This window comes from Acinonyx jubatus, chromosome F2, assembly GCF_027475565.1.
Source record: "Acinonyx jubatus isolate Ajub_Pintada_27869175 chromosome F2, VMU_Ajub_asm_v1.0, whole genome shotgun sequence".
In the NCBI taxonomy this organism is placed as follows: Eukaryota; Metazoa; Chordata; class Mammalia; order Carnivora; family Felidae; genus Acinonyx; species Acinonyx jubatus.
In genome coordinates, this window is record NC_069394.1 from 79,981,279 (window position 1) to 79,986,809 (window position 5,531).

Consider the following 5,531-nt stretch of genomic DNA (forward strand, 5'->3'; position numbering starts at 1 on the left):
GAAAAGCACTTTGAGGGCATAAGAAAGCTTAATTTTGATACATTTTATTTCCACCAGAGAAACAATGAACAGTGCTTGTCTTTTCATATTGCTTGACTATAGAGAGAACCTATGCTCACCAAGTTTACCAGGTGTTTCATTTCATGTATCAGGGAGAATGGTCATTGTTCATGTTAAATGCATTAGCATTCTGTTTTATTAAACTACACATTAGTCTAGTTGCCTCCTTTAATGACGAGTGACCAAGAGGAAGGCATCTACTCTTACTTTCTTGCCAAACCCCATTTCAGAGCCTAGTGTGTGGGTGGCCTGGTTGATATCCCACAACACCGTGGGTGGTACCAGCCCAGTCTCATGGGAAATAGTCTGTTGGCCTTCACAAGACAGAAACATATGCCTTTATACTCCTGTACTGATTCGTTTAGAAAACTTCTTGTGTGGATATGATATTTATGACATTTTCTATCTATAGGTCAACTTATATACTTTAAATAATACAAAATATATTGTGAAGAATTGCTTATTCCTTTGTTGAAAAAAACTTTCACTTCTACAGTTTGTTGTCTGACAAATGGTGTTAGAGTCTGCGTGTCGATGCACAACGGTGCTAGAATGTTCTTTGGGAATTCTAGACATCTAATCGATGCCTAAATCATTCACAAAAGGAGTAAATATTTTGCAACATGAGAAGAAAAAACAGCTTCCTCACTGAGAAGAGAAAGAGGTGAAAACAAAATTAAGGAATAAAAATAAGTCACTGAGTTAATCTCTAATGGAAGATTCCCCTTCTGCAGTGGAGTGGGGACAGAATAAAGGGCAAGAATAGTATCTCTCACCACCCTTTTGTCAGTCGGTCATCCAAAGAAGGTCAGGACATTTGAATCTTCCAATTTTGAGGCATGTGAAAGCTTTCTTTTTAAAAATTTTTCTTCTTAAGGTTTATTTATTTTTGAGACAATGTGAGAGACAGAGTGCAAGCAGCGGAGGGGCAGACAGAGGGAGACACAGACTCCGAAACAGGGTCCAGGCTCCGAGCTGTCAGCACAGAGCCTGATGCGGGGCTCGAACTCACCAACCGTGAGATCCTGACCTGGGCCGAAGTCGGACCCTCAACCGACTGAGCCACCCGGGCGCCCCATGAGGCACGTGAAAGCTTTCTTAACCAGCCTGGGCTCGTCAACTCCGACCTGATTTACGTACCTTCCCCTAAGACTCAGGCCAGCCTTCGAGGTAAAGCCTTTCCATCGTCCCCGACACTTTATGATAATGCAGCAGACGGTTCATTTTTGTTCATGTAATATATTGGGCAGTGGGCTGATAACATCAAAAAAACAAATGTCTTTTGGGTAGTGCTCTGTGATGAACGAATCATGCCTGCATGTGATTTTATATGTACCTATAATGATCTTTCTCCCGCTAAGCTAATAGAGGGGTGTAAGGGATACTGCTGTATACTTGCAACGTATTTATAGTATATGTAGCAATGTATACTTGCAAAGAAAATTTAAAAAAAAGGTTTTAATACTATGCTTTGAATTGCTCCGTGCATAAAATAAAGTCGCTAAATGTTATAATGCTACAAGGAAGCCTACTCTGTGTACTTTTCAAATGTCCACAGAGTATGCTAAGAGCTTTATTTGTTCAATTGCAGCAACAAGCCCAGTCTGGCAGGACAAAGTGATTTTCCCTGAGTATCACCGCAGGATGTCACCACAGCTATGAGAGACCTGCCCTTCCTAAGGCTCCAGCCACCATGCCAGCACGGTGAACCTTGCTGCTGCTGCCTTGAGCTGCAGCCCTGAAACCTGCTGAAGAGGTTGCACAGAGGGAGGCTGCAAAGAAGATTGAGCCACCGGCGAGTGCACACCTAGGGGCCTGGAACTGTGGGGGCGGTCACCGTCCCTGCGCCCATCAGGGGAAGTTTGACTGGGAAAGAGCGTAAGGTGGGTCCCCCGAAGGTGGAGGGTTCTGGCAAACAGGAGGTGGGGACAGGGCCCTTCTGGCGAGCCAACTGACACGACGGCAAGACAGTCTCGGCCCGCGTGTTCTCCTGCTGTCCAGTCTAGCTCCTGATGCGGCTGATGTGCGCCTTCCGTCATGGACGGGAGGGGAAGCACACGCGGTTGGGAGGGCCGAGATGCCACGGCGTGAAGCTGCAATAACTTGATGGAAAACTCTGGCACGGGCTGTGGTTCCACGTGCTTCTCAGGAAAGCTCCAGAGTCGGAGAGCTGCTCGTGAAGACCGAAGGGCCTACCACGCCTACGATGCGGCTGAGCATTGGGAGCACTCCCGAGGCTGAGGAAGCCTGAGCTCATCCAGTGGAAGACATGAGAGCTTAACTACTATTTTATTTTATTTAGTTTTATTTCCCAGGCAGGCGCCTGATTACTTAGCTGCCTAAGCCAGTGTTCGAAAGCCCTGTCTTTTGGACTGACAGTCTTCAGCAAAATGAACAAGATGGTGTTTGGACCTCTTGACTTGCTAACGTCTTAAGTAGCTGGTTCCTCACACTCTTTGCGTCGGCTCTTTAACGTGGCAGTCCCCCGGTCCCTAGACTTGGTATTAAACATGATGAGTTTCACCCAGCACGAGGTTACTGTCACCTGGTCAGTGGAGACGTATGAAATAATGAAGGCTCCAGAGCCAGCAGACTTTTGGTCTCTTGTCTGGTCTTACTCGCGCTGCTCTTCCTGATAAAATGTGAGTTGTGTCTCCTTCCAGTCCTCAATGAGTAGTCTCGTCGATGATTCGGACAAAAACAAAATTCTCTCCAAGCTTCTGAACAACTGTCCATGCTTCCTTTATAAATGTGACGCTTAAACACATAAGCAAAGCTCCAATTTTGCGTGACTATGATTTTCTAACGTTGGGGATGATAGTGGTTTGAGAGGGAGACATTAGAAAGTCTAGTTAGGATAATAATATTTGTGCTGAGAGAATATAAAGGAAAAAAAAAACTTTTTACTTTGTATTCTTTTACCCTGTTTTCTCACAGATCAGTTATAATCAAGCTAAAAGAGCATAATTCAAGTCTGAGAGACTAGCTTCTGGGCCCCTGTCAGAATATGTTAGCCTGAATATGTGTAAGTGACCACAAATACAGTTGCTCCCAAAAGCTGAACAAATACTTAATGTGAAGTATGATTTGTATGTTGCTGCCCGTCTAGGCAAGTGCTCATTTTCTCACCTGAATTCGCCTAATTCTAAGGTCTATTAACTAACATGTGACTCTTTCATAAAGATAGGCAATCAAAGAGAAATGTCTAATAGGATATTGCACAGAGGAGTCTAGAATGCCGGAGAGGTGACTGGCCTGCAGATAAAACTCAGAGAATCAGCACGTAAATGACACGTAATGCCAAGATCCAGAATGAAATCTCTCCAGCGTATAAATGTAGAAAGCAAAGACAAGATTTATTTATTAATTTCCTTTCCTTAAATGCTGTTAATGTATGAATTTGGGAAGGTACTTAAGACCGATGGCAATAAGGAAAAATACAAAACAAAGAGATCTAGCTCTGTAAATGATGTCCATCCATTACTTTCACATGACATCATTGATTTCTTGTTAGGGTGAGCGTATCACTCCAATTTTTCAGTATACCATAAACTTTGGAAAGGTCTGAATTTTGGAAACGAGTATAGCAGCTACACAATATCCTGTCCTTAGATCAGAAGGGTGATGTGACATAAAATATATAATAAAAAATGCCTTCACTGTACTATTTTCAGCAAACCACCATGTGCGTTAGTCTGACATTTGCAAATCTAGGCTTAGTGATTTCTCCCTCTTAGAGGAGCATTTAGATAGTGAAAAGGCTGGATTGGAGACAGATGTTCAAGTTAACCTTGAAGAAGGGTGATGACTGCAACCTTTGTATCCCCATGTCAAGACATCTCAATCTAACACCAAACATGCAAACGACTCACCTTTTGATTAAATCTCTTAAAGAGCAGAAAAACAAACGTATGTGAAGGTACACGCCTGGGTCTGGAACGTGATAAGTATTCAAGACTTCGCTCTTTTTTGGGTTTTGTTGTTGTCGTTGTTGCTTCAAAACAAATGTTCTGGTGAAATTAACGTCAACAGTGTCGAGATGTCGGAAGATTTTATTATAGACACTACACAAAGGTATTTGTGTCATGCTGTGTGAGCATTAAAGGCTCAGTGGTCTTCCTGGGTGAAGAGTTAGCTATTTAATCTTTCCTTCATTTTTAAATAAATTAAATAATAAATAGTATACTTAGTACTAAAATAGTCCTTGAGGTTGAAAGAACAGAAATCTCATACATTTATACTATTTTTAATGTTTATTGTGTGCGTGTCATTGGTTAATATAAATTAAATAAAAACACACTTTGGGATCAACTCACTAAATATGACCACGATTGTCTCTGTTACGCTTGTCTTTGGTTCAAAGAATTTTCAAGAACGTACATACAAATGGGAGGTGTTAGATGTGAGCTGCTTAGCAACATGTTCATTTAGGACAAACGAGAACCTCACCCCAGAGAATATTGGTAGAACCTGTATGTGGGCCGTAGCAGATAATGATGGTAAGGATGTTAGCATCAAGGCTTTTGGTCTCATGTAATTTCAAACTAAGAGGACAATATGAATTAAATAATGAAAAAAAAATGTTATCGGGTGTCACAAAAACTGATTCTGTGTCTATTTTGTTGGAAGTCATTTTTTAAATGACATTTAAATAAGGCCAGATGAATTATGAATGGATACACTTCAGGAAATCAGAACCCTCACTGAAAATAATATAAACTCATTATTAAAACTTAATTATAGCTAAAACCATAATAAGTTTTTGAACAACAAGGGTACACATGTGTAAGATAGAGAAAAACAAACAGCCCTGTGGTCTTGGAACATAATTTGCATTCGATAACAATTTTTAATGCATACCAAACACCTAGAAGTGTGCAAAGAATAAAGTAGCTAATAACTAGATATTAATTGAATGCAAGAATGAGTATATTAAAGAAGAAGTTTTATATGAGTAATACTTTTGAGAATCCATAGCTTTTATGTTCTGTCTGATCTTTTTTCCAGATATGATTCAAAAGCTTGAGACCAAAAACGTGTGTGCATAGAAAACACTTTTCAGTCCTCACTCATAATGATGTGAACAAAAGCATTCAATGTCAAAGTCTAAATATTTCTTTTAATTACTGACTTGTAGTTTGGGCCTTTGAAAAAATAAGTAGTGAAGTGTTACAGCTCTTTTAGAATTTGTCTAGCAGGTTTTCCGTTCTTACTGGAAGACTCCCGCCCCCCACCCCGCCATGAAAAAATAAAAAATTTAAAAAATAAAAATAAAAAATAAGTAGTGAAAACAAATCTTTTCTAGATTCCAATAAATATCAGAGGACTTTTTCCACTTTTAGGTGGCAAATTATATAACCCTCATTTTATTATCTTATTCCGTGCTGCTTATTTAGAGAACTGAACAGACACAAGGTGATGGAATTAGCCACATGTGGGATCCAATGGACACAGCCTTTTCCTAGCTGAGT

General features: G+C 40.5%; 1 non-coding gene across 1 annotated transcript; it reads left to right on the forward strand.

The window, feature by feature from the left end:
• Positions 1-5,224: 5,224 nt before the first annotated feature.
• Positions 5,225-5,285, forward strand: LOC113594769 (U7 small nuclear RNA). Its single transcript, XR_003415212.1, has one exon. It is a non-coding gene; the product is annotated as a U7 small nuclear RNA (small nuclear RNA).
• Positions 5,286-5,531: the final 246 nt, after the last annotated feature.